Below are 27,314 nucleotides of genomic sequence, written 5' to 3' on the forward strand. Positions count from 1 at the left end.
TGTATAAAAAAAGTTCAAGTTAAAAAGTTACTATGGAATATGTTATATTGAACCTCTGGTTGTAATGGTAAGCAGGTTAAAAAAAATTAAAAGAACAAGAATCCTGAGAACAAAGTTAAAAAAAAAAGGAAAAAATAAGGAAAAGTTATATCTATGAAATATACAGCTTTTGGGGCAATACTGGGCGCTTAATATATTGTTTTCCTCTGATGTTGGGATTTTACATTTTTATGGGGACCCTGTGGTGATTGTACTCTTGTTCTTTAGGCTTGTCTTCTGGGAGAGGGGCCTGCTGCATTGTTTTGCAGTCAGTCCTGCTCGGGCTTAGTCACCCTTGTCCCTATCAAGGGGCTTGGCTCTGTGGAAACCGGTTTTTCAAGCTTTTGTTCTCTGGAGGCTTTTGTTCTTCGGTGGCTTTTTGAAGCAAAGTGGAAAGCAAACTGTCTGCACCCAGGCCTCTGCCTCAGAGGGAAGCCTCAGTCTGCTCCCCTCTGGGTGGTCTAGAACACACAGACTCCCCTTCTGCAAACTCTGCTGAACACTGTAGCCTCCCACATGTGGTACACACCCCCAGCCACCTTCTCAGTGGTCTCCTGAGGCCCCCACTTGTCTCTGCAAACCCGAGCCACTAAAATCACGAGTGATACTGGTCTGGGCGAGCAGGTAGTTGCCGTTGACGGGACTGCTGTCTGTGGTCCACGCCCATGCCCAGAGTGCTCTCAGCTTGCAGAGGCACAGGTCACAGAAGACAGCAGGCCAAGGGATCCTGAACTGAGACTGCACTGGGTTCTCTCAGGTGTGGTCTGGGTGCACTCAGACTCCACCACAGCGCAGGTCATGGAAGACTACGGGCGCAGAGACCACAGGTGGGTGCCCACACCAGGCTCTCTGAGGCATGGGTGGACGTGTGTCCAGCCGGAGCAGTGGTGCAAGCAGTGGAAAGCCTCGGGCTCAGGGACCTTGGAGTGGACCCCCGCTGGGCTCTCTCTGGCATGTATGGTGTTGGGTAGTAACCATCCTGGAACTGTGGGGTTAGGCCCGTGCCCATAACTGCCTGATTCCCCATAAGATCTTTTGCTCTTTTTGAGGGCTTTTAACTAGTCTCCAAGTTAATGCTTGTCCCCAATCACAGGGCAGTCTAGTATTGGGGCTTACTTTGGCAACCAATGTAAGCAACCAATGGGTTGCTTCTGGTGGCTCCCTCTCCTTTCCATTTATCTTCTGATATCCATCCAAGCATTCCCACTCCACGTTACCTTTCCACTGATGTCTTCTGCCCTTGTAGAGATCCAGAAGTGTATAATCTTACATCTCAGGTTGATTTCATGGGTGTTCAGAGTGATCTCAAGATATTTAGCTCATTTAAGGGGACCGGTTGAAACAGTGTTTCCTACTTCTCTGCCATCTTGCCCCTCCTCCCATCAATTACATTTTAATAAAATAATCTAAAAAGTTGTAACAGGCAAAGTAACATCAGTGACTAGGTTACCTTTTAGGTCAGTGGTTTTCAGTGGGAGGTAGGATAAAAGAGCCTATCAGAATACACATACACATCTCCCAGCACCTGGAAAATAAAAATCAAAATTATGTCAAGGAATATATACCTGGGGGCGCCTTTGTGGCTCAGTGGGTTAAAGCCTCTGCCTTCAGCTCAGGTCATGATCTCAGGCTCCTGGGATCGAGCCCTGCATTGGGCTCTCTGCTCAGCAGGGAGCCTGCTTCCTCCTCTCTCTTTGCCTGCCTCTCTGCCTGCTTGTGATCTCTGTCTGTCAAATAAATAAATAAATAAATAAATAAATAAAACCTTTAAAGGAATATATACCTGAGGAGAGGGGATTTATGTTGTTTGGAGGAGCTTTGTCATTGATTCTGATAGTCCTTTCCTTGCCTCTATCCTAGAAATTGATATTCTCTGTTTTAGGCAGTGATTTATGTGGTCTGCTTCCAAATTATATTTGCAATATATTTGTGATATGCTTTTAACAGTGGAAGAATGCTTTAAGCTATGCATTGTCAAGTTTGTTTTTAATTCTTAATTTCATTGTTATTTTTGTATCATCCAAGTTATTTTTGGGGTTATCTGTGTTAGGAACATTGCTAGAGTATTTTGAATGAATACTAAATATACATTGATACTTTAAGAAAAATCTAGCATAGTGACTATCATGTATGTATATTGAATATAAGTTGAATTAGAATCTGCATATTAGATTCTATGAGTGAACTACAAAGAGGTATGAGAAATAATTTTTTTTATTAACATATAATATATAATTAGCCCCAGGGGTACAGGTCTGAGAATCGCCAGGTTTACACACTTCACAGCACTCACTATAGCACATATCTTCCCCCATGTCCATAACCCAACCACCCTCTCCCTACCTCCCCGCCCCCCGGCAACCCGCAGTTTGTTTTGTGAGATTAAGAGTTTCTTATGATTTGTTTCCCTCCTGATCCCATCTTGTTTCATTTTTTCCTTCCCTACCCCCTAAACCCCCCACTCTGCCTCTCAACTTCATCATATCGGGGAGATTATATGATAATTGCCTTTCTTTGATTGACTGATTTCGCTAAGCATAATACCCACTAGTTCCATCCACGTCGTTGCAAATGGCAAGATTTCATTTCTTTTGATGGCTGCATAGTATTCCATTGTGTGTGTGTGTGTGTGTGTGTGTGTGCGCGCGCGTGCGTGCGTATCACATCTGCTTTATTCATTCATCTGTTGATGGACATCTAGGTTCTTTCCATAGTTTGGCTATTGTGGACATTGCTGCTATAAACATTGGGGTGCACGTTTCCCTTCAGATCACTACATTTGTATCTTTAGGGTAAATACCCAGTAGTGCAATTGCTGGGTTGTAGGGTAGCTCTATTTTCTACTTTCTGAGGAACCTCCATGCTGTTTTCCAGAGTGGCTGCACCAGCTTGCATTCCCATTAACAGTGTAGGAGGGTTCCCCTTTGAGAAATGATATTAAAATACGTGTTCTATTTTTAATGTATAAGAAAGCTCAAGTGGAAAAAATGCTATTACTTCTTGTACCCAATTGTATTAACTGTGGAACAGAGTAAGAAATCTGGAAATAAGTATAAAATGTTTTTTACATAATATAAATAAGTGAATGAATGAATAAATAAATGTTAATAATAATATCAGTAGTAACCATATTTTTTTTAGGCATGGTAACTACCTGCTTTTCATATAGCATTCACTTTACAAAAGTCTTTTGCAGTAATTATTATTATGTACATTTTACAAATGAGATCACATGAGACAGAGAGTAAGTAGCTTATCCAGTATCACAGTACTAGTAAGTGGTGGGACTGATATCATGTGATCAAGCAGTTTCTAAGCAGTAGTGTGGTGGTAGCTGCTAGGTTGCCTTGGTACTCCTTCATAGATTTGGCTTCCAAGGAGACAAGAAGTAAATGGATTTAGACAGTTTAATACTTGCAGTACTAGCAATGGTGACATCTTGGCTCTGGTTGCTGATCTGTCCTCATAGAGTAAAGCTAATAGGACTAAGTACTGCCTACACAAATAGTGGGGATGCTTTACCCTCCAAACGTTACCCTCCAAACGTCTGGAGAGAAATCCTGACTTGGAGACTTGATCTTATATGAGAGCTGCTGGAAAAACTGCCCCTTCCTTACTTTCAGAGAGAGATTATCTTCATTAACCTGAATGTAGCAATTCTACCCCAAAAAAGGGTGGTAGGCATTTTTTGTCTTTATTACCTTGACTGTCTGGGAATATAAGTAAATTTGCTCCATAAGTCCCTGTCTTCATCTTTCCAGAGCTATCTGTTTATGCAGATCTTCTTGAAAAGGTAATCTGAGCAACTGATTGTTAATAGCTCGTTGTGTGGAAATGTGAGAGATTTACAGAGATTCTCCCAATAGCTAAAACTCAGGCTCTGTTCTGATAAACACCAAGTTTGTAGCCACTAAATTCATTGTGTTTGTTTGTTTGTTTGCTTATTTGTTTGTTTTTGGCTAAGAGAGACCCTTAGAACGTATTGTTCTCACCTTAGGTATCTATCCATAAAACTTTTATTGTTTTATCCCAGCCCACAGCAAATTAAAAGAACTGGTTAGGGGCAAACTAACAGAAGCAAGTCATGATGACAGATAAGGAGAAGGCAAAACATTATAAATAACATACACAAGAATTATAACTTCATAGAGCTATTTATTGTGACAGAAACAGTGAAGTATCAGTTTCTGAATTATTCAATAACTAAAAATACTTAAATTTAAAAAGAAAATTATTTAAAGATTACTTTTCAGTTATCTAGAAAATTTATGTGTGTAGAACACTAAATTCTATTAAGTATTATAATACAAGTATTTAAAAAATGATGATTGATATACTTATATAGATGACCAATTACAGTAGAATGAACAAATATTCAAATCTTTATAGATATATTTTAATATTTAAAAAATTTTTTTCAACTGTTTGCTCCCTGCTCATATTCTGAAGAGGTTGTCACTGTACTTAAACACTCCCACACACAACTTTTGGAAGTTGTCGTTGGGAGTCTGGATCCAGAAAACACACACATTATTTAAGGGAAAAATGGATACTTTTTCTCTCTTGACTTTGGTTCACCTTAATACTACCATGAAACTTAGGAGCCATTCAGATCAATGGCCATTTCCAAATCTTGTGCTTCATTTAATAACTTATTAAGCATGTATTTAATAAGCTTCTATCATATGCTATGTACTTTGCTAACCTCTGGAGAAAACTGTGGTTGAAAAAAAAAAAAAAAAGCTTGTGTAGTTTCTCTCCTTAGGGATTTTAGAGTCAATGTAGCAAAATGCATCACAGAAACAAATGCTAGGGAGGAGCAGTATTCAGGATTTTCAGAGTTTAAATAAAGGTATTTGACCTAGTCATGGGGATTGGGAAAGAAAAGCTTCCTTTTAGAAACAAGGTTTGAGGTGAGATCTGAGGAGAGCATAAATTAGGAGGGGTGAGGGAAGTACATTCTAGGCAAAAGGAGTATCAAAGGCCCTGTAGCGGCAAGGGCAGAGAGAGGTTAGTCAAAGGAGCACAGCCTAGATGTTTCTTGACATACATACATGTAATGAAATGTACAAAAAATTATGAATTACTTTGTAAAATCAGCATGTTATTGTGGAATTAAGATTAAGTTTAGACTATCCAGGTCTTTTAGAGCACACTATCAGGAAGACTTTTTTTTTAATTAAGATTTTTAAATTTATTTGACAGGGAAAGAGAGCCAAGCAGGAAGAATGGCAGACAGAGGGAGAGGGAGAGGCAGGCTCCCAGCTGAGCAAGGAGCCCTATATGGGACTTGATCCCAGGCCGTTGGGATCATGACCTGAGCTGAAGGCAGATGCTTAACCAACTGAGCCACCCAGGCGCCCCAATCAGGAAAACTTTTGTCAGAGAAGTGAAAGTTGTAAAAACTGCTTTTGTTTTCTTCTAACATCAATAATAAAAGGCAGATGGGATTTTGGATGTTGATAGAAAAATATATATTATGGGCTTAGGAACAGAAGGATTCTTTATCTGTATTACCCAATAAAGCATAATATTAGTGAGGCTTCAATCTAAAAAACTAAGTTGAAAGATATGGGTTTATCAGGAAACCTCTTTTGCTTCAGTGCTTATTGTTGAAAACCTTTAAAAAATGTATGAGCCTTATCCCTCATCTCTTCTAGCTTTGTGCCTAAATAATGGAGTACAAATAATACATTATCTGGATATGGGTGCTTTCAAGGTATAAAATATGTTGTTGAATGTATTTTATTTTATATATTGATATTGTCCTCCATTTTTTTTTTAAAGATTTTATTTTTATTTATTTGAGAGAGACAGTGAGAGAGAGCATGAGCGAGGAGAAGGTCAGAGAGAGAAGCAGACTCCCGTGGAGCTGGGAGCCCAATGCGGGACTCGATCCCGGGACTCCGGTATCATGACCTGAGCCGAAGGCAGTTGTCCAACCAACTGAGCCACCCAGGCGTCCCTTGTCCTCCATTTTTAAATTGTCTTCCTTTCTTGCTCCAAAATCTTCATGAAGCAGCTGAATCTTCTTGATGTTGTTGGCTGAAAGACAATATAAGACATTAACTTATTTTAATACCCAAAGTATAGGCTCTCTGGTTTTAGATGTATAATGATAAACAACACTATTCAAAGTTTAATAGCTAAATTACTGTGTTTAATTCAGTTACTCATTGGATTAAAAATTCTTTAAAATTGGATATATAGCAGCTGCACCAATAAATCAGGTATCTATAAGTTTACTACAGATCAAAGTAATTTCTTCATTGTTTTCATTGTGGAATTCAGGCTTTATGAAGCACTTGTCTGAGCTATAGTTTCAAATTGCTTTCTGAAAACAAAACAAAACAAAACTCATCCCTTTTTGTATGATAACCAAATAAACAATTTTATTCTATTGTCTAGGTATTTTTGTATGAGGAGAATGTTTGATTCCATGAACTAGACTGATTGTTTAGATTCCTAAAATTAGAAGAGGTGAGGAAGAAACATTTGCTCAATGTGTTGCTATAATTGATGAGGCCATGTTTGAATTTTGAGCCCTCTGACATCTTGTAAATGCTAAACTGTTAAAAGAAGAATATAATTTCTTCATGTTTCTGAATATATATTATATATTTAATAAAAAGAACCATAACTGATATTGTCAGAAATAATAAACTTCTAAATAAATAAAGCAGTCGCTTGTATAGTTATAGGTAGAAGAGAGTGAATTAGGCACTTTGAGTCCCTGTTATTCACTTAATCATGAAGGTGACTAATGATATTACATCTTCCTGACTCATGAATGGTAACACTAATAGTTGGTCTAGTAGAAAAGGGATCTATCTCCTGCCATTTCTATTGTATTTTATCAATGTTCCTACAGATGAAGATATATTTTCTTTTTAAGTGTAAGTAGAGGAATGTGACATAAGCTCTTTTTCGGGGGGGTAAATATTAAAGTATGGCTTTCTCTTTAAATTTTGACAAATAATTTCCATATTAAGACATACCATATATCCATACTCAATTTGCCTTTTGTGAGAATCAGGTTGGATTACATTTCCCCCCAAATTGTGTAATTTTAAAGAACTTAATTAGCCACTTTAGCCACTAAAGTCATTTACATATTTACATAGATGATGTTTGATTTTATTATGAACACTATGTTTTTGATATATAGAACAGACTTCCCCTGCTTTGGTAGATATATTCAACTGCACATACTGTTTTACTTCTAAATAGCTGAAGACTCTGAGGCATCAAATTGTTGAGTTATGTTTTAGTCATAGCATAATCCAGTAGAAACATGAAATAAAATGAAAGATATCAACTTCTCACAAAATATACTGTAGTACAATACTTTATAAACTGCAGATAGATAGCTGCATTAAAACATTGTTACATGTATTTGTAAATTTACTCATACTGATAAAAAAATGTACAACTTAAACATGCTCTATAAGTCAATGTCATAAGAGTGGTTTTCTGAGTGCATCTGTATTTATTTATTTATTTATTTATTTATTTATTTATTTATGTTTTTGAGTGCATCTTATTGTAATTCAATAACAATATCTAGGCAAATAACTGCCTAGATATCGGGGCAGTCATTTAGGCAAAGTAGCTTAGTGTTGTCAAAATGAAAGATTGTTGATGAAGGAGTCTTGGTCTTATCTATATTGATGGATGGGATTATTCAAATATATATTTGTTTGTTTTGCATACTCCTTATAGGTAGGTATATACTTTTCTTGGTAGGTGTGTCAAGTCACAGTGAATGGAACTCAGTGTGTCTTAGCTTAAAGAGCAAGGGAATTCACTGGTACATTTTAGAGTAGATCTGTCTCAAGTATTGTTTTAGGCTCCAGTAATGTCACCAGGACCTGATTTCTTTCTTTAACTTCTGAGAACCTCTTCCATACTTATTTTGTTTACAGATAAAACAATAGTGGCAAGATAGCTATTTCACTAAATAGCTTCACAGTCTCTTGTTTAAGTATAGGGAGAAAAGAGTATCTCTGTTCCTGGATAACTGAAACAGAAGTCCATTTTGAATAATCTATTGTTTACGATGTTTATTTATCATATAGTAAATTCTTATATACATTTATGATCAGTTTCTGGGCTATGTAGATTGTTCATACAGGTAATATAGGGCAGAGATATTGTAGAATAAATATTCTTTCTATTATTATTAGAACTAACTTTGAGAAGAGAGTTAATTTAGAGAATGGATATGATAGCACTTTTGTAATATTATTAGAGAAATGTTTATAAGCACATGTAATAATGATATTTGTAAGTTTTGCCTTCTTGGAATATAATAAATATATAATATATAATAAAGTAGTTTTTGATTCTATTTTTTTAAAGAACTATAACTGGTATAGCCAAAAGATTTTATTTAAAATAGTGAAAATAGTAAAAAAAAGATACAAACTTGAATTGATTACAAATGGGAAATAGATAACAGTAAATTTATTCTATTATGGAAATACATTTATATGGTTTAAACCCTCCTATGAAAGGCAAAGACTTTGGATTATAATGAAAAATAAAATTCTATTTATAAGAGGCACACCTATATACAAATATATATAATGATTAAAAGTGAAAGGATGAAGAAGGATATGTCAGGCAAATGGAAGTAGAAAATACAATGTGAATTACCAAATTCATTTCCTGCAAAGTAAAATTCAAGACAAAAATATTCAAGATTATATTGAAGCAGATACATTTCTCACTGGCTGAATCAACAGCAGGGAGTGCCACCAATTATAGAGACTTGAGATTGTATTTGCAGGAGAAGATAAAACTACATCTGTATGGATAGCAAAATTTTTTCCCCCATATTGAAACATATCTCTTTTGGTGTTTGGTTTATAATCAGTTAACTTGGTGGAAAGTTAGAAGGATTCAATTAGGTATATCCTATAGGTGAAGAGAAAGAATAAGCCTTTTTATCAGACAGATATATACATTTGTTATTTTTAAATCTATTAATAGTTTCAGGTTTTTAAAAAAATTGGAATCATTTCTCTGATTATCAAATTTAAGTTGTAAAGTGGCATCTTTTTATTCTACCCATGAATGAAGAAGAGTTTTTACTTATTTATTTATTTTATTTATATTTGTTTACTTTTTATAATTTATTATTTTTTAATTAACATATAATGTATTATTAGCCCCAGGGGTACAGGTCTGTGAATTGCCAGGTTTACACACTGAAGAAGAGAGTTTTCTTGGCAATATAAATGTATGGAGTTCATGTCAAATGGCAATTTCTAACACCTATATTTGAGATGAATTTTAAAACATCTTTACTTGAAGGACCTTTACATCTTAGGATATAACATTCTGTGTCCCTGTAATTTACATTTTTTGATATTTGTCTCTCAATGCACAGGGAAAGAGGTGTGTAATTAAGTGGAAAGAGATGAGATGGAGTATTGCTCTAGGTTCTTCAAAAAGTAGCAGACTCAGTAGAATTGATACCTACATTATTGGCTCGTGATTTTTTTGCAAGGGAGATATAATAGGGAAGTATTGAAGTTATCCTCTTATTTCTTTTGGGTTTGTTCTGTATCTGTGCCTTGCATCGTGTGGAAATTCCTTATAGATTCTAATTATATATTTTCTCTGAATCTTACTTTAAAAATTTTTTTAATTAAATTAGATTAAGTTAAATTTAATATTTATTTGTTTATTTATTTCCTAAGATTTTATTTGACAGAGAGAGAGCACAAGCAGGGTGAGTGGGAGAGGGAGAAGCAGACTCCCCATTCCATGGGGGGCTTGATCTCAGGACTGTGGGATCATGACCTGAGTGGAAAGCAGATGTTTAACCGACTGAGCCGCCCAGGCTCCCCCCTCCGCCTTTTTAACTATTTTAACATTTTGGCTATTATTAGTAAATATGTTGTGTCTTGCCTCTAATTCCTGTTAGCTAACATACAGTGTAATATTAGTTTCAGCTGTACAATTTAGTGATTCTTCACTTCCATACAATACCCAGTGCTCATCACCACAAATGAACTCCTTAATCTCCATCACCTATTTAACCCATCCTCCCACTCACCTCCCCTCCTCAGTTCTTTATAGTTAAGAGTCTGTTTCTTGGTTTGCTTCTCTTTTTTTCCCTCATGATCATTTGTTTTGTTTCTTAAATTTCACATAAGAGTGAAATCATATGGTATTTGTCTTTCTCTTACTGACTTATTTCATTTAGTATAATACTCTCTAGCTCCATCCACATTGTTGCAAATAACATGATTTAATTCTTTTTATGGCTGAGTAATATTCCAGTGTGTGTGTGTGTGTGTATGTATGTATGTGTGTATATACATCTATGTATATACATATATCTACCACATAGTCATTCATCATTTATGGACATTTGGGCTGTTTCCATAATTTGACTGCTGTAGATAATGATACTATAAATATTGGGGTGAATATATCCCTCTGAATTAGTACCTTTGTATTTTTGGGGTAAATACCTGGTAGTGCAATTGCTGGAACATAGAATGGTTCTATTTTTAACTTTTTGAGGAACCTCCGTACTATTTTCCACAGTGATTGCAACAGTTTGCATTCCCACCAACAGTGTAAGATGGCTCCCTTTCTCCACATCTTCGGCAACATCTGGTGTTCCATCTGGTGTTTTTAATTTTAACCATTCTGACAGGTGTGAGGTAATAATCTCATTGTAGTTTTGCTTTGTATTTCCCTGATGATGAGTGATGTTGAGCATCTTTTTATGTGTCTGTTCGCCATCTGTATCTCTTTGGAAAAATGTCTATTCATACCTTCTGCCTATTTTTTAAATTGTATTATTTGTTTTTTGGGTGTTGAGTTTGATAAGTTCTTCAAATATTTAGGATACTAACCCTTTATCAGATACGTCATTTGCAAATATCCTGTCCCATTCCATAGGTTGCTTTTTAATTTGGTTGATTGTTTCCTTTGCTGTGCAGAAGCTTTTTATTTTGATGAAGTCCCAATAGATTATTTTTGCTTTTGTATCCCTAGCCTCAGGAGACACGTCTTGTTAGAAGTTGCTGTGATGTCAAAGAGGTTACTGCCTATGTTCTCCTCTAAGATTTTAATGGTTTCCTGTCTCATGTAAATCCTACTTTTTTTTTTTTTAAGATTTTATTTATTTATTTCACAGAGAGGGACAGTGAGAAAGGGAACACAAGCAGGGGGAGTGAGAGAGGGGGAAGCAAGCTTCCCACTGAGCAGGGAGCCCGATGTGGGGCTCGATCCCAGAACCCCAGGATCATGACCTGAGCCGAAAGCAGACACTTAATGACTGAGCCACCTAGGTGCCCCGAATCCTCCTTCTTGATGATTTTGTTTTTCCTTTCTTTATCTTCTTTTTTAAATCTGCCTTCAGAAGTATTTTATTATAATGTTATTGGTAACTTTGTTAGGAACAGTAGACAACTTTTTTCCTATGTGAAGTCTCTGCTTAAAATATCAAAATTAAATGCCTATGGATATTTTTATACTGACTAACTCAGTTTTTAAGGAAGGAGCAATGTCGTACTTTAATTCTGGTTACTTAAGACATGAAAAAAAGACCCTTTCACCTCTGCTTGTTAGTTTTATTTCATTCATTCAAAAGAAAAGCAGATATATTTAACTTTTTTTTTTTTATTAAGGGAGAGTCCTTCATAGAGGATTACCAATAATAATTTCCCATATATAAAATTTTCTCATGAACTGTTCCCTATTAAATAAAATATTCCATATGAGATTTAGGCTCTTTATTGGGAAAGTATTGCTTAAAGTCTGGAGGTGCCTCTGAAGAATATGCCTTGGAGCAGCTGTGATAGAAAGTAAGCCTGTGTTATATAAAACGGTTTGTTTTTTCCATCATTTAAATATTGTATACTTTTTAGTCATTCCACATCTGATGAGTTAAGGAACTTTATTGCATATCTTCCAAAGCCATTTCCATTTGGGATTTCTTCTTTATGGAGAGCTTTGTGGCCCCACAGTCTATCCTTTTTCTTCAGCAAGCAAAGGGGTGAAGGTGAGGTGGTGGTGGTGGCATATACTGTTTAACCTAGCCACTTGTGGTCCTTCGGGGGTGAAATCGGAGCCAGTGTCTATTCAGCTATACCATGGCACTTCCATAGTAGCTCATCTGAATCTCTTGAAATACTGACTGTGATAAGCTGAGACTTTTGGTAGTGCTGTATCTCTGCCATGTCTTGAAATATAAAGACATATATGGGATGTGTTAGCAATCAAACAGACTTAGAATTTACTATATTAGAATTTTCTTAGATTTCTTTTCCATTAGAGTTATGATTTTATTCTTGTACTTTAATATATGACCTAATAAAGATTATTTATTTACTTCACTATCTCAGCCAAATCTAGCCTTAGCCATTACTGCCCTATTATTTCCTTCCATTGCCTCTCCAAACATATCAGATCAAAGGTCCTTATGTTGTATCCTAGTTTTGGAGCATTCTCTTTTAGACCTTTCTGATAGAAATCTATTATTTGTATACCTCGTGAAGATTGATGACCAGTCAGGGTACTATCTTGAGCTTTGATTCAACATCTTTAATTCAACTACGCATTCAGACTCCTAAAACTGTATAAGCCATATTTGGAACAGTCTTTTCGAGGGATATGTGATAGGAACCACAGCTTCTCTACCAAAAAGCATCAGGAATTCTTCTATAGGAGTCCTTTTCGTAATTAAACAGAATTATAGCTCACATGCAAGAAGATTTGATACATTGTCTGGAGAGTATGGTATTTTCCCAAGATTGAAAGTCTCATACCCTACAGGAATCAGTATCTGTGGTAACTATTTCCTAGATACAGCTTGCAGGAGCTTCACAAGGAACATGCCAGCTGCAAGTGATAAACAAAGCTATGGTGCCCCATCAGGTATTTATAGTTCTCCAGGTACAGATGTATCTTACCAATCAGGGGGCATTTTACTTTAAGTAATGTTGCCTAGCAACCCAGTTGACATATTCTCTTTTCAGGTTGTCAGGGGAACACAGCTAGCAAAGGCAAAGTACTTTATTAATCCTTTGCCCATGTCTACTCCCTATCCTTTGGTTAACAACATTCACATAGAAAAAGACAAACAGCATGTTTTATGACCACAGTATTTTCATTATTCAATGAATGGGGGCATTAATGTTTACTATCTATTAATTGATTGGAATAGAATTTTGGCCAATTAGTTTTATAGGGCCCATATCTTTTAATGCTGTAAATCAGGTAAATTTACAATAGGGAAAAACATGACATTGTTTACTAAACTGAACAGTACAGTGTTTTTTAAATATACTTTTAATCAAATATGTCTCTTTCATTTTTGATGGTATATTTAAAAAAATACCATTGGTAAATCAGGGGATCAATGCAGTCTGAAATCATTGTCAAATGCAGATTTTACTTTAGTCTCTGGGCTTGGGCTTTTAAAATACTCAGTTATTATAGAAGTTACTTTATAAAGTTTCTTTTTTTTTTTTTTAAGATTTTATTTATTTATTTGACAGACAGAGATCACAAGCAGGCAGAGAGACAGGCAGGAGAGAGGGGGAAGCAGGCTCTCTGCTGAGCAGAGAGCCCGATGAGGGGCTCAATCCCAGGACCCTGGGATCATGACCCGAGCTGAAAGCAGAGGCTTTAACCCACTGAGCCACCCAGGCGCCCCAAGTTTCTTTATTTTTATTGGTAATCATAACAAAGCAGCAGATGTTGGTCAGGTATTGACACTCTGTAGTCCTGCTTGTTTTTGCTGGATAACACACACTGACATTTATTGAGTGTGACCTCATCCCTTCATCAGAGTGGTAGGCTTACGTGCCCACCTTTACTTCCTAGCCAGAGCTTAATTTGGTCAACAGCCATCATTACTTTCTGCACAATGGTGGCTGGGTTTCTGACTGGTAATTAATTAATGGACCACTATGGGAGTGAGTGGTTTTTCCTCTTAGCACAAACCTGAATTCCCTCTAACCTTTATTTGCTCCCACAAGAAGACATCTTCTATTACATGTCTTAGAAATTTTCTTTAAGACTGAAGGTAAATAAGATCCCCTATCCAGGCATCAGTATCTCATTAGCATCTCCCGCTTCTTCTTCTTCTCCATTCATTCTATCTATCTATCTATTGATCTATCTATTTATCATCTATCTAGTCATCTATCATCTCTTCTACCTCCCAATCCTTTTTCTCTCATAGTTCCTTGGACACTTGGATCAAAGATCTGAAAGTCTAGCCTATACTTTCATGCTTTAAATCAGTCTACTCAGAAGAATATAGGCCAGAAACCTTAGCTTAGTAGCAAGGCAGCGTCAAGCATTTGCCTTCTGAAGAAGTTGTGCAGTCTCATAACTGTATAGCTCGGGTGCAGGAAAATTACATCATGTAGGTGTCAGATCCTCCGTGGCTTAAAAACCTCATGCCTCACCACTGGAGCTAATATCTCTTGTAACAACTTCATAGCCATGGCTTCTAGAGTCTTTGCAAGAAATATACCAGTTAACAAGAGTCATCTTATTCTGGGGAAGCTAGAAGCAATGGTATGACCATTAGGTATTTAGAGTTCTCTCATTCCCGATACAGTGTACAATAAGGTGTCTTTTTTAACTGCAAGAAAGTTGGTCTAGCCTTATCATGTTACGAGAGTAGTAGAGCCTGGCTTCTGACATATTTGCACCCACTGACAACCCTATGGTATAGTTCATTTGTTTTTATATTCTAGAACCTGTTACACTACCAGTCATAAATTAAGTTCTTTTTTTGGTACAGAATTAAAATAAGCTTTGCTTATTTAAAATAATTTTTATTGAAGTATAGTTGATGTAAAATATTAATTAGTTTTAGGTGTACAACATAGTAATTTGACATTTATGTACATTATGAAATAATCACCATGGTGTCTAGTTACCATTTGCCACCATTCAAGGTCATTATAATATGACTTTATTCCCTATGTTGTACTTTACAGCCTTGTGACTTAATACCCAACTTTTGTAGCAATATGGACGGGACTGGAAGAGGTTATGCTGAGTGAAATAAGTCAAGTAGAGAGCCAATTATCATATAGTTTCACTTATTTGTGGAGCATAACAAATAGCATATAGGACAAGGGGAGATGGAGAGGAGAAGGGAGTTGAGGGAAATGGGAAGGGAGGTGAACCATGAGAGACTATGGACTCTGAAAAACAATCTGAGGGTTTTGAAGGGGCGGGGGGTGGGAGGTTGGGGGAACCAGGTGGTGGGTATTAGGGAGGGCACGGATTGCATGGAGCACTGGGTGTGGTGCAAAAACAATGAATACTGTTACGCTGAAAAGAAATAAAAAATTAAAAAAAAACAACTTTAAATTTATTATTTTTATTTTTTTTAAAGATTTTATTTATTTATTTGACAGACACAGATCACAAGTAGGCAGAGAGGCAGGCAGAGAGAGAGGAAAGGAAGCAGGCTCCCTGATGAGCAGAGAGCCTGATGCGGGGCTCAATCCCAGGACCCTGGAATCATGACCTGAGCCGAAGGCAGAGGCTTTAAATCCACTGAGCCACCCAGGCACCCCAAACTTTAAATTTAAAGAGGATTTCCTGGCTCATTCTGGATCACAGTAATGATTGTATATCACATCACCATTTCTTCAGCTCTTTTATCCATTCATACCTATTCTTCCCTTTCTATGCTTAGCATGCTTAGATTGTGCCCTTCCTCTGTACCTCTGCATTTTTTAGCAAAGATCTCATTTGGTTTCATGGCCTTAGATACCATTTATGTGCTGATTATTTGCAAATTCCTATGTCAAGCCCTTCATATTGTAGATGTTTTTATTTAATTTCATACTCAGCATCTCTACTTGGATGGTTGATAGGCATCTCAAATCACCCATGTGCAAAACAAGATTTTTGATTTTCCCCACTTGTCTTTCCCATTCAGTCCATCTAGCCAGTCACTAATAGTGCCAGTTTCTTTTACCAAAAAACCTTAATTAAGAGTTTTAATCTCTTTTGATGATCTATACTACATATATATCATTCAGAGATGTCCTTATAAAATAAAGTCAGATTCAGTACTTCCCTTGCTCAAAACCCTCCATTGATTTCTACCACTTTAAGAATAAAATTCATACATTTAATCGTAGTGTATAAGGTCTTTAATGATAGAGACCCAGCCTACTGCTTCAATTTTATTTTCTGCCACTTTTCTCCTTACTTACTCTTATATATGCTACTATTTTTTCTCAGTTTCCTAAAACATGCCAAACTGGTTCCTGTTTTCGGCTCTTTTGCATTCATTATTTCTTTTGTCTAGAATGCCTTTGCTGTTGACAGGCTTTCCTCTCATTTCATTCACATTTCTGCTTCAATATCACTTCTTTAATGAGGTCTTCTCTTGACTACTCAACCTAATCACCCACCTCCATGTAGCAGTTTTCATTTTTCAACATTAAATATGATATTATACATTACATATTTATATATTTGGTTAAATTTTAAACTCCAGAAGGAGTTTAGAAGACACTTTATTTTATTAAGTTTATCTGCAGCACTTAGGAAGGTGCCTGGCATATAGTAGATAAACAGTAAACATTTGTTAAAAGAATCAAAGAATGATCAAAGATAGGGAGTTGAGATATTCTACAAGATGCCTTGGAATCTTTGTGCTATAGAAACTAATTTTACCAAATAATCTGGTGAGAGGAGTATGATTGTAAGGGCATTCATGTAAATTTACATCCCAGAGGAATATGATTGGATCCTATTAGATATTCTAAAGTAGAGCCATAGCAGATGACCCTTTGCTGCCTTAAATGTTACCACATGACTGTAGGCCTGCAGCTCTCACTTGATGTTCTCTGTACTGTTGTCCTTCATAGACTTAGTCCTGTACTACTTAACCTAACTTGTTGCATGTAATGAACTCTGAGCTGGACAGTGTTTTCAGACTCTGATCTTGGCTCCAGGGTTCTCCCATTGGCTGTTTCAGGTTTCCATAATACAGTTTTCTCCCAGACCCATTGTGACCCAGACCAGTTCCAGCTTCCTCTGCCCTAGCATAGCTCCCAGGAACAAGACTCTAGTTAGCCTTGTCCTAGCCCTAGATGCCAGGATTTTTTTTATTATAAGAAATTTTGTGCATAGTTATTATACAAAATATTTATTAAACTTATGTCTAAATTTATGGCATTATTAAAACCTTGTGAAAATGCCACCAAAGGGAAGTTGCAAGAGAATCACCTAATGGTGTGCACAAAACTGTCATTATTTTAATTCTTTTCAGAGTTAATGGTTTTGGTAAAATTTTCAATAATTAAGAGCTTCTGGACAGACTCCAAAGTGGATCTTAGTTTTAAGAATTTGTCTTATAGTAAATGTAAGATTTATTAAGATTAGTGGAAAGTTTTAGCAAAATTATTGAGTAAAGACTTTTCTTTTACCAGATAAAATAAAGATATACCAAAGAATTTTGAGCTCTAAGCATCTAGGAATATCACATTTAACGATCTTTAATAAAATAAACCCTTATGCTGGTTAATTTTACTCAGCATTGTAATCCAAACTGTAGTAATGCAAAGGCTATTTTTTTTTTTTTTTTTGTATTCATGGTTGTTTAGGGTGTTCCTTTTGAAGAACAACTTTTCTCATTTGTATTTTGGTTCTTTAGAGTAAATTGTATAAAAATGTGAAGTGCAAAATTAAATATTACATGAGTGATACCTGTGCTTTAAAAAAAAAAGATAATTTATTTATTTATTTAGAAGAGTGAGAATCTCAAGCAGATTCTGCACTGAGCATAGAACCTGAGGCAGAGCTTGATCTCATGACCCTGAGATCATGACCTGAGCCAAAATCAAGAGTATGCTGCTTAAACAACTGAGCCACCCAATCGCCTCTGCCTGTGCTTTTTATACCCCATCAAATGGGAGTATGCATTTTGATTTAATTTCTTGCTGAATATAAGCTTTTTTACATGAAATTTATGAAAACATAATGATCATGAAGGAATGGTGAGAAATAAAAATAGGAACACAACCTAAGCTATTTTCATCTTAAAAAATTTATGTTCTGGGGGCACCTGGGTGGCTCACTCAGTTAAGCTTCTGCCTTTGGCTCAGGTCATGATCGCAGGGTCCTGAGATCGAGCCCCAAGTTGGGTTCCCTACACAGTGGAGAGCCTGCTTCTCCCTCTTTCCACAACCCCCTCCCCACCCTTGCTGTCTTTCTCTCTCAAATAAATAAATAGACTCTTTAAAAAAAATATGTTCTGTAACTGTGATCTTTAGTTTTTTAATAAGGAGTATATTTATTTATAAGGAATATTTCTCAAAGAGATCAGAGAAAGTACTTAGCTACAAGTTAGAGGCTTCAGGATAAACTAACCAAGTAGATAATACATTTTGTCTGAAATTAAATTATAGTGAGATTGTAAATTACAAAAATAAATGTGCACAATCATGATCAATGTTCAAAATTGAACTACGAAATTTAGGACTGCTTAAAAAGTCTTCAGTAGTTTATGTGTTGAAATCATATCATTCAACAAACAAATTTTCAGATTAAAAACATAAAAATTCAGATATATAACTACCCTTGCTCACTTTTTTTTTAAAAGATTTTATTTATTTATTAGAGAGAGAAAGAGCACAGAGAGAGAAAGAGAGAAAGAGAGGTAGGCAGAGGGGGAGGGGGAAAGCAGGCTCCCCGCTGAGCAGAGAGTCTGATGCAGGGCTCGATCCCAGGACCCTGAGATCATGACCTGAGCCAAAGGCAGAGGCTTAACCCACCGAGCCACCCAGGCACCCCTACCCTTGCTCGCTTTGTAAACTAAAACATATACCTAAGATTTATATATCTTTACTTCCAGGGAAATGAACAGTGTATTTTTCACAAAATGTTGCCAAAAGAAACCAATCAGTACTTCCATGATTATGTCTTGAGACAATCCATAAAATTCATGTGAAGGACAAAGATGAAATTATTGGTTGTCTCAACTGATGTGTAGAAGGAAATGAGAAGAGAAAGTATATTATAACACAGATATCCAATAGAAGTCAAAAGTCACTGAGGACTTCTTATAATTTTACTCTAATTTAGATTTTGTAGTATTTGCTTTTGTAAATATCTTAGGGATTGATTCTTAGAAGTTTTATGTAGCTCTAGTTAATGGCTCATGTGGAGTCAAGTTCCTGCTAGAAAGGTCCATAGAAACCAGAATATCGGGGCGCCTGCATGGCTCAGTTGTTAAGCGTCTTCCTTTGGCTCAAGTCATGATCCCAGGGTCCTGGGATCGAGCCTCACGTTGGGCTCCCTGCTCAGTGGGAAGCCTGCTTTTCCCTTTCCCAACACCCCTGCTTGTGTTCCTCTTTTGCTGACTTTCTGTCAAATAAATAAATAAAATCTCTTAAAAAAAAAAAAGAAACCAGAATATTAATGGTTATGGGATGCTGTGTTTTATACTCTAAAGAGGGGATACTTGAAGTGTGATTATGCAGATGGATTCTCATGAAGGGTTAAGAACTAGTCTCCAGTTGCATGTTCTCATCTGTTTCTCTTCAAAATCAATGACATTTTTGGCAGCTATTCTGATGATGTATTTCAGATTAACAGAGAATAAGTCTTTAATTCTACTAATGTACCTGTATTTTCATACTATATTTATTATTTTTTCCCAGTTCTTTTTTATCAGTTTGTTACAAGAAATTGAGAATGTTTGGTGTAAATTGGCCTCATCTTTTGTCAGGAAAACTGACCAACTAACTAACTTGAGAACTGATGTTTCATTAGTCCTTGTGTATTTCTGGAACTTTGAAAGGTTAGGTATATGTTAGAGTAATCTTTTTCTGAGAATAAGACTATGTTCTCTCCCTCATTGAGGTTAGGGAGGGAAAAGATTGGATTTAGTCACTAAATTTACTAGCTGTCTTTTAATAGGTGATGCTTATTTATGAGTGTATCAACATAATATGAAGATTCTTCTCCATAATGTGTCCATCAGTTCATTGTCTGCTAAGTGATAATCACTGCATTAGATATTTTAAATATGTGATCTTATTTAGTTTTTCTAGTTACCAAATATTTATCTCTATTCATTCTCCTAATAACTGTATTAGTATAAATTGTTAGCCTTATTTCATTGTACTACATATAGAGATCTATATATATTAAAATGAAATGCTTGATGTCAAGAACATATTACTGATTTTTAAAATGCATTACTAAAACAGCAAAACCCATTTAATTAAAAATTGTATTATGAATAGTATATGCTTGAGGTCCTAAAGAATTTTCATCAAAATGTTAATAGTGGTTAGTTATTACTGGGGCTAGAAAGGAGGTGTGAGAATTCATGGATACATAATATTTTTAAAAATTAAAAAAAAGCACAAAAGACAAAGATCAGTGGCCCAATCTTTGACCCAAGTTCAATTATGTTTTAACTCCTTTCCCATTAAGAGATAAAGAAATAGGAACAATAAGAACGTTCTTACCACGAGATATTGTGAGATATTAAGCAATAAGTCCCATGCCTATCCAAAAAGAACTCCTGGGGGATAGAGGATCTCAATCTCTATCAGATCCTCCTCTCCTACTTAAGGAATTTCTGGGAAAGAATGATTTTATAGACCATTTTGCTGGTTAAATGTGAATTTGTTTCCCATTTCTACATAATAGCTTGAATTTCTCTCCCTCTCTGATACTATTAAGCCTCCTATCCTTTCTTCTTTTCCTTGACAATCTACATAACTTCCAAGATGCTTTATCTAGAGGTGGTTTTCTTCTGGGCCAGAAAATTTTTTTCCCAAGGAATGATAAAATAGCCCCAGTAGGTGCTCCAGTTTTGATTGAATCAACTTTAACTTTGGCAGTTTAGCGAACTTCCTCCACATGACTAGCCAGGTGCCTTTGGTGGGGTATTTTGTTGATTAGGCAGAGACCCAAAAAGGGTTCATCAGTTATTTAAATCTTCTAAGTAATTGCATACCTTTATGTCCTTCTCTTTGAATTGATAAAGACCTACATTGGGCTTTGCAAAGAGAAGGACATGGTGCCAGCACTTCACGCAGACCAAGAGATTCTTGGTTAGTAATGATTCTTTACATGATTTTTAAAAAAGATTTATTTATTTTATTTTAGAGAGAGTGCAGTTGGGGGAAGAGAGAGAGGGGCAGTCAACTCTCCACTGAGCATGGAGCCCAATGTGGGGCTTGATCTCACAACCCTGAGATCATGACCTGAGCTGAAACTTAAGAGTTGGATGCTTAACTGACTGAGCCATCCAGACGCCCCTACATTCCTTACAGGATGCTGTACAACTTATTGTACACTTGGCACTTACAGGGAAGTTTTGTTCTAGCCACTGGTGAGGCATGGCTATCTTATCTTCATTCTTAATGCACTTCATCCCAATCAGTGCCTGTGTGGTCCATTTGCAGTTATTGGTTGCTTGAACTTTGGGCTTTAAACTTATATACTTCATAAGACAATCTTTAGGGGTTGGTGAATTACGGTCTATGGACATAACCATGGCCTATGGGACTATTCTTTTTATATGGGCCCTTGGGCTAACAATAGGCTTTATATTTTTATGAAGTTGTAAAATAAAAAAGAATATGCAACAGAGACCATATATGGTCTACAAAGCCTAAAATAATCCCTCTGGCCCTTCACAGAAAAATTTTGCCAACTACTGATCTGTGGGATGTGACCATGGATTAAACTTTTTGACACAAATTACACCACATTGACCTAGTATGTGAACAAGAATACCAATTATATATCACTGAGAAGTGGTATATTCGGTACTGCATGGGCTCAAAATATTCCCCATTTTGAATGTTTTTTTTTTGATCTTTCAGTCTAGTCTCCCATTTCTTCTTTTCTGTTATCTGTACATAAAATGAGCTTTCTATATGGTGTTGAATTCAACCACATGAGCATCTGTCAGATTCATCTCATCAGAAACTGTTGCCTTTGCAGTTTTTTTATAGTACAATACTAGTTTCCAAGGCTTAAAGTATGTTCCACCCCATTTTTAAAATGTTAGTATGGATTTTTCTGTTTTGTTAGCAGCACATTTTTGATGACTGTCCTTTAGGAGATTTGGCCCAAGATGGAAAGCTTGTAGATGAGCTTCTTCAGGAACCCAGGCTCCCTTGGACTCACTGTCCTTTAACTCCTCCAAGGATGCTGGAGGCTGCAGTGAGCTCAGCGGAAGGGTACTTCCCTATTGGCAAGCAGCCTGGTAAATGTGAGGAAGTCTTGCCAAGGAGGGAGGGGGCATAAATCTATTTTTTAGTTTAAAAAGACTTAATATGAACAATTTATGAACTGGCTCAGAAAAATATGAGCAATTTAAAACATACTCAAAAGTGGACAGACTACCATAATGAGTTACTATGTGCTCATCACCCAGCTTCAATAATTTACCGGGCACAATCATGTTTATCTCTCTATTCTCCCTCTCAAACTATTGTGTTGTAAATCCTAGATATTATATATTTTAATCTATCTAAAACATAAGCATTATATTTACAAAATGAAAGTAGTTTGATATCCTCAACCTGACTTGAAACTTGTTCAAAGTTTCCCAGTTGTTTCATGTTTTAAATTTTTTTTTGGTAAGAATCCAACTAAAATTCATACATTTGTAATTGGTTGATATGGCTCTTAGCTTTCTTTTAATATATAGGCTTTCTCTCCATCTCTTTATATGTTATATTTATTGAAATAAACAGGTTATTTTTCTATTAAATCTCCCACAGTTTGGCTTTGCTGAGTATTTCCCAATGATGTCTTTTAATATGTTCCTTTGTCTTTTTTACTTTCTGCAAATTAGTATTAGATCTAGAGGCGTACTCAGATTAATGTTACATCTTTTCAGCAAGAATAGTTCATAGGTGGGATTGTGTACTTCCTTCAGGAGGATATCAGGAAGTTATCTGTTCTCTGTCCTTTTGTGGTATTGGTGGCCATTGATGGTCATAATCTAGACCTAGAGTATTTATTAGGGGTTGTAAAATGGTTATATTCTACAATTTTCCACCTTGTTTTTTAGTTAAAGTACATACAACTATTTGGTTACACTCTGGTACGTTTCTACAGTTCATGTACAAAGTCAAGATGGGGATGCCCGGGTAGCTCAGTCAGTTGAATGTCTGCCTTCAGCTCAGGTCATGATCCCAGGGTCCTGGGATTGAGTTCTGGATTGGGCTCCTTACTCAGCAGGAAGCCTGCTTCTCCCTCTGTCTGATGCTCACCCTGCTTGTGCTATCTCTCTCTCTTTCTCTGATAAATAAATAAATAAATAAATAAAATTTTTAAAAAATAAGTCAAGACAAATCCTTGATTCATTCCTCTTATTTACCACTTTTCAAAGTAATGCATTGTTGATTAGCATTCTCCAGTAGTGATCAGTGATCCTTTGAAAATATCATTATGAATTAATGGAGTTACACATATTTGTGTTTCATCCAATATTCTTATTACTGTCCTGCATCTTCTAGTTTTGGCAGTTGGGAACCTAATTTATGTTAGCTCCTGAGCTCTTTTTATTTAAACCTGGCAGTCTTTGATCACTTTCTTGTTTTCTAGTATAATAAAATGTTCCTAGCTCATCCTTAAAAATATGTATCCAGTCATTTCCTAATGGAGCCCTGGTTCCTTTTAATGTTATCCTTATTTTAAAGCCAGAAAAACTGAAGTTTGGCCAATGTTTTATAGCTAGTAAATGAAGTGTCTGATATTCTGACCTAGAACCATTTTATTCTAAAACTTTAAATCCAGTGTCCATTGGAGATTCTTCTATTCTATGAATTAAATTATTATTTAGTATTTTTTAACCAAGATAAATTTCCAGGAATTCTGCTTTAAGAGAAAAAAGACCCCAAAACTTTTTATGTGTTGTTTCTTGTGCTTTGTATATCAAAAAACCTACATATAACTTTACTTGCTCTTTTCAAGTTTAAGAGGAAATTTGTTCTTTAGTCAGGATTAATTGCTTTACTGCTATCTTTAATTATATGAACTCTTATCCAAGATAAAGTCTTATTATTTTCAAGAATCTAGAGTTCCTCTGTACAATCTTGTACCTATTTTATCTTCTTTTATCTTGTGAGTTAAAAGAGAAAGCCAAGAGAAATCAGGCCAGATTATAATATATTGCTTCATCCTTTCCAACCTTGAGACTTAACTCCTTCTGCCTCCTTGCCCTGTGCATTTCTCCAGTGCAGTTCTTATTGTGGACTGTTCATTAGAATTCCATATTAAAAAAAAAAATCTTTATTTCCAGCTTCTGAGTTAATGAGGTTGGGAGAGGGCTACACTAGTGTATTTTTGGAGACTTTTTCTGGTGATTCTGATGCTACATTTAATTGAGTACTGCTGTTCTAGGGGCTCCACAATCTCTGTCAGAGTTTCCTCATCAAGAGGAAAAACATTATCCGTCCTATTTATGTATCACATGTACATTTACCTTTAAGTTCAGGCTTAATTTGCACTTCATTAACATTTTAAAGTCTCAATATATTTTAGACAAGGTTGTGATAAATAAAATATAAAGAATAATTTAATAAATACTTATGTATTTAAAATGGGGAATTTGGCTTTGGTTATTCTTAAAAATAAGTCAATCAGAGAAAGACAATTATCATATGGTTTCACTCATATGTGGAATTTAGAAAACAAAACAGGATCATAGGGGAAGAGAGGAAGGAATAAAGTAAGATGAAATCAGAGAGGGAGACAAACCATGAGACTCTATTTTTACTAATTTATTTATTTTAAGATTTTTTATTTATTCATTTGACAGACAGAGATCACAAATAGGCAGAGAGGCAGGCAGAGAGAGAGGAAGGGAAGCAGCCTCCCCGCTGAGCAGAGAGCCCGATGCAGGGCTCAATCCCAGGACGCTGGGATGACAACCTGAGCTAAAGGCAGAGGCTTTAGCCCGCTGAGCCATCCAGGCGCCCCTAATTTATTTATTTTTAAAGATCTGATTTATTTGAGAGAGAGAGCACACAGAGGAAGAGTAGGAGGGAGAAGCAGACTCCCCACTGAGCAGGGAGCTCAGTGTGGGACCTGATCCCAGGACCCAGGATCCCAGATGCATATCTGATTGAGCTACCCAGGCACCCTTATTTTGCTAGCTTTAAAAAAGATTATGAATGAGTGTTGAAGTTCATGGATTTTTTATGTGTGTTAAAATTATCAAAAGAATTTTCTCTTTTAATCAGTCAGTGTCATGGATTATGTGGATAGATTTTTCTGATGTTAAAACATCTTGCATTTATTGTATATTATTAGTTTTAAATTTTACTGATATGTTTGCTTCTGTGTCATAGTGGGATTGTTGTATGCTTTCCTTGTGCTCTCCTATTTTGGTTTTAGTATGATAGATTTACAAGTTTTACAAGATTTACAAGTTTCCTTTTTTTCTACTCTTTGAAAACACATGGAAAAAGGAAATTTTTTCTTCCTTGATCTTAGTAGAAATTATTTATAAAACTATCTGAGCTTGGGGATTTCTTTGTAGGGGAGATTTTTGTATGTTTATCAAGTTTCTTTAATGAATATTTATTCAGGCTTTCTATTGTTGGGTTAATTATTTCTAATTCTAGTTTACAGAAAATTGTCTGTTTTAGCTAAGTGTAAAAATTTTGCCTTGAATTTTGCTATATTTTATGGCTAAAAAAATATACTTTTTGCTGTGTTTTTTTTTTATTCTTAAAGTTGTTTATTTCTATCCTTATTCTTTTTTCTTAAAAGGGGCGTCTGGGTGGCTCAGTGGGTTAAAGCCTCTGCCTTTGACTCAGGTTGTGATCTCAGGGTGCTGGGATCGAGCCCCGCGTTGGGCTCTCTCTGCTCAGCAGGAAGCCTGCTTCCCTTCCTCTCTCTCTGCCTGCCTCTCTGCCTACTTGTGGTCTCTGTTTGTCAAATGAATAAATAAAATCTTTAAAAAAAAAAAAGCTTGTTGAAAATCAGTTTTATTAATTTTCCAAATAATCAGTTTTTGGGTTTTTGAACATCTCAAATATTTTCCTTTATGCTAATTTCCTTTCTTTCAAACTTTGGGTTCATTAGGTTATTCATTTTCCTTCTGACTTTTTAATAAAAATAATTGAAATTTAAAAATTTTTGAATAAGTGACACCTTTCACATGGTAAAAATCGGTACATATTTAAAAATTCACATAGGGAAAGTTCTGCTTTCTACTACTTTTCTCTTTCTATTTATATCTCAACATCCACACCATAAATAAGTCATTTATATTAGTTGACATTACTTTTTTTTTTTTGAAAGATTTTATTTATTTATTTATTTGATAGAGAGAGAGAAAAAGCACACAAGCAGGGGGAGTGGGAGAGAGAGAAGCAGGCTCCCTGCTCCATCCTAGGACCCTGGGATCACAACCTGAGCCCAAGGAAGATGCCAACCTATTGAGCCACCTAGGCGTCCCAATAGACATGCTGGTTAATGAAACTTTTCTATTCCAAAGTCTGAATGAGCCAGTTTTTATTATAGAAGCTTTATAAACACTAAGAATTGCTTAATCAGGGTTGGATGAGATTAAATTAGGATATTTCTCCTTAAGGAAGTCTTTAGATGAATTTTAAAGTAGCTAAGAGAGGATCCCTGAGAAGGAAATGATGGAGACTATGAGAGGATTTGGAAAAATCCCAAGTAGAGAAAATGGGCAATCACTGGCGATTTGAGCTACATGTGGGTATATGAAGGAAGAAGGATGATCTAATAAAAACTCCTCTTTTGAATTACTTTATTTTTATTTAAAAGGCTACTCTCAAAATGCTTACATATGTTTCACAAGAGGAAATTATGATTATAAACCTTTGGCATAGATTACTAGATCAGTTTCAGTTAACTCTGGAAAGAAAATTATTCCTAGCTAAATCTAAACCAGACAGGTAACTTTGCCAAAGTAGAGAAGTAGGTAAAATATAACATAGGTGTTTCTTTCTCATGCAGTGTCATAGTGGTGAGATTAGGGGTTAAGAAACAGGTTGAGATGCGGCAGGGGACTGCAATGAAAGGGGTGTAGACTTTGAAATCAAACAGACCTGGTTCAAATTCCATCTCTACCTTTTCTTGGTCATGTGACATGAGACAGATTAATCAAAATATTTTATTTTTCCATTTCCTTATTTGTAAAATACCTAACTCAGAGGTTAGTGTTACATAAGAGTTTCTTTCTTTCTTTCTCTTTCTTTCTTTCTTTCTTTCTTTCTTTCTTTCTTTCTTTCTTTCTTTCTTTCTTT

At 35.8% G+C, this 27,314-nt stretch overlaps 1 protein-coding gene across 2 annotated transcripts in view; it reads left to right on the forward strand.

Moving 5' to 3' along the window:
• Positions 1-27,314, forward strand: part of STPG2 (sperm tail PG-rich repeat containing 2) — a 586,771-nt gene that overhangs the window by 87,665 nt on the left and 471,792 nt on the right. The window lies entirely within an intron of this gene.

Source organism: Lontra canadensis, unplaced genomic scaffold (assembly GCF_010015895.1).
Source record: "Lontra canadensis isolate GAN:19392208 unplaced genomic scaffold, GSC_riverotter_1.0 scaffold1, whole genome shotgun sequence".
Lineage (NCBI taxonomy): Eukaryota > Metazoa > Chordata > Mammalia > Carnivora > Mustelidae > Lontra > Lontra canadensis.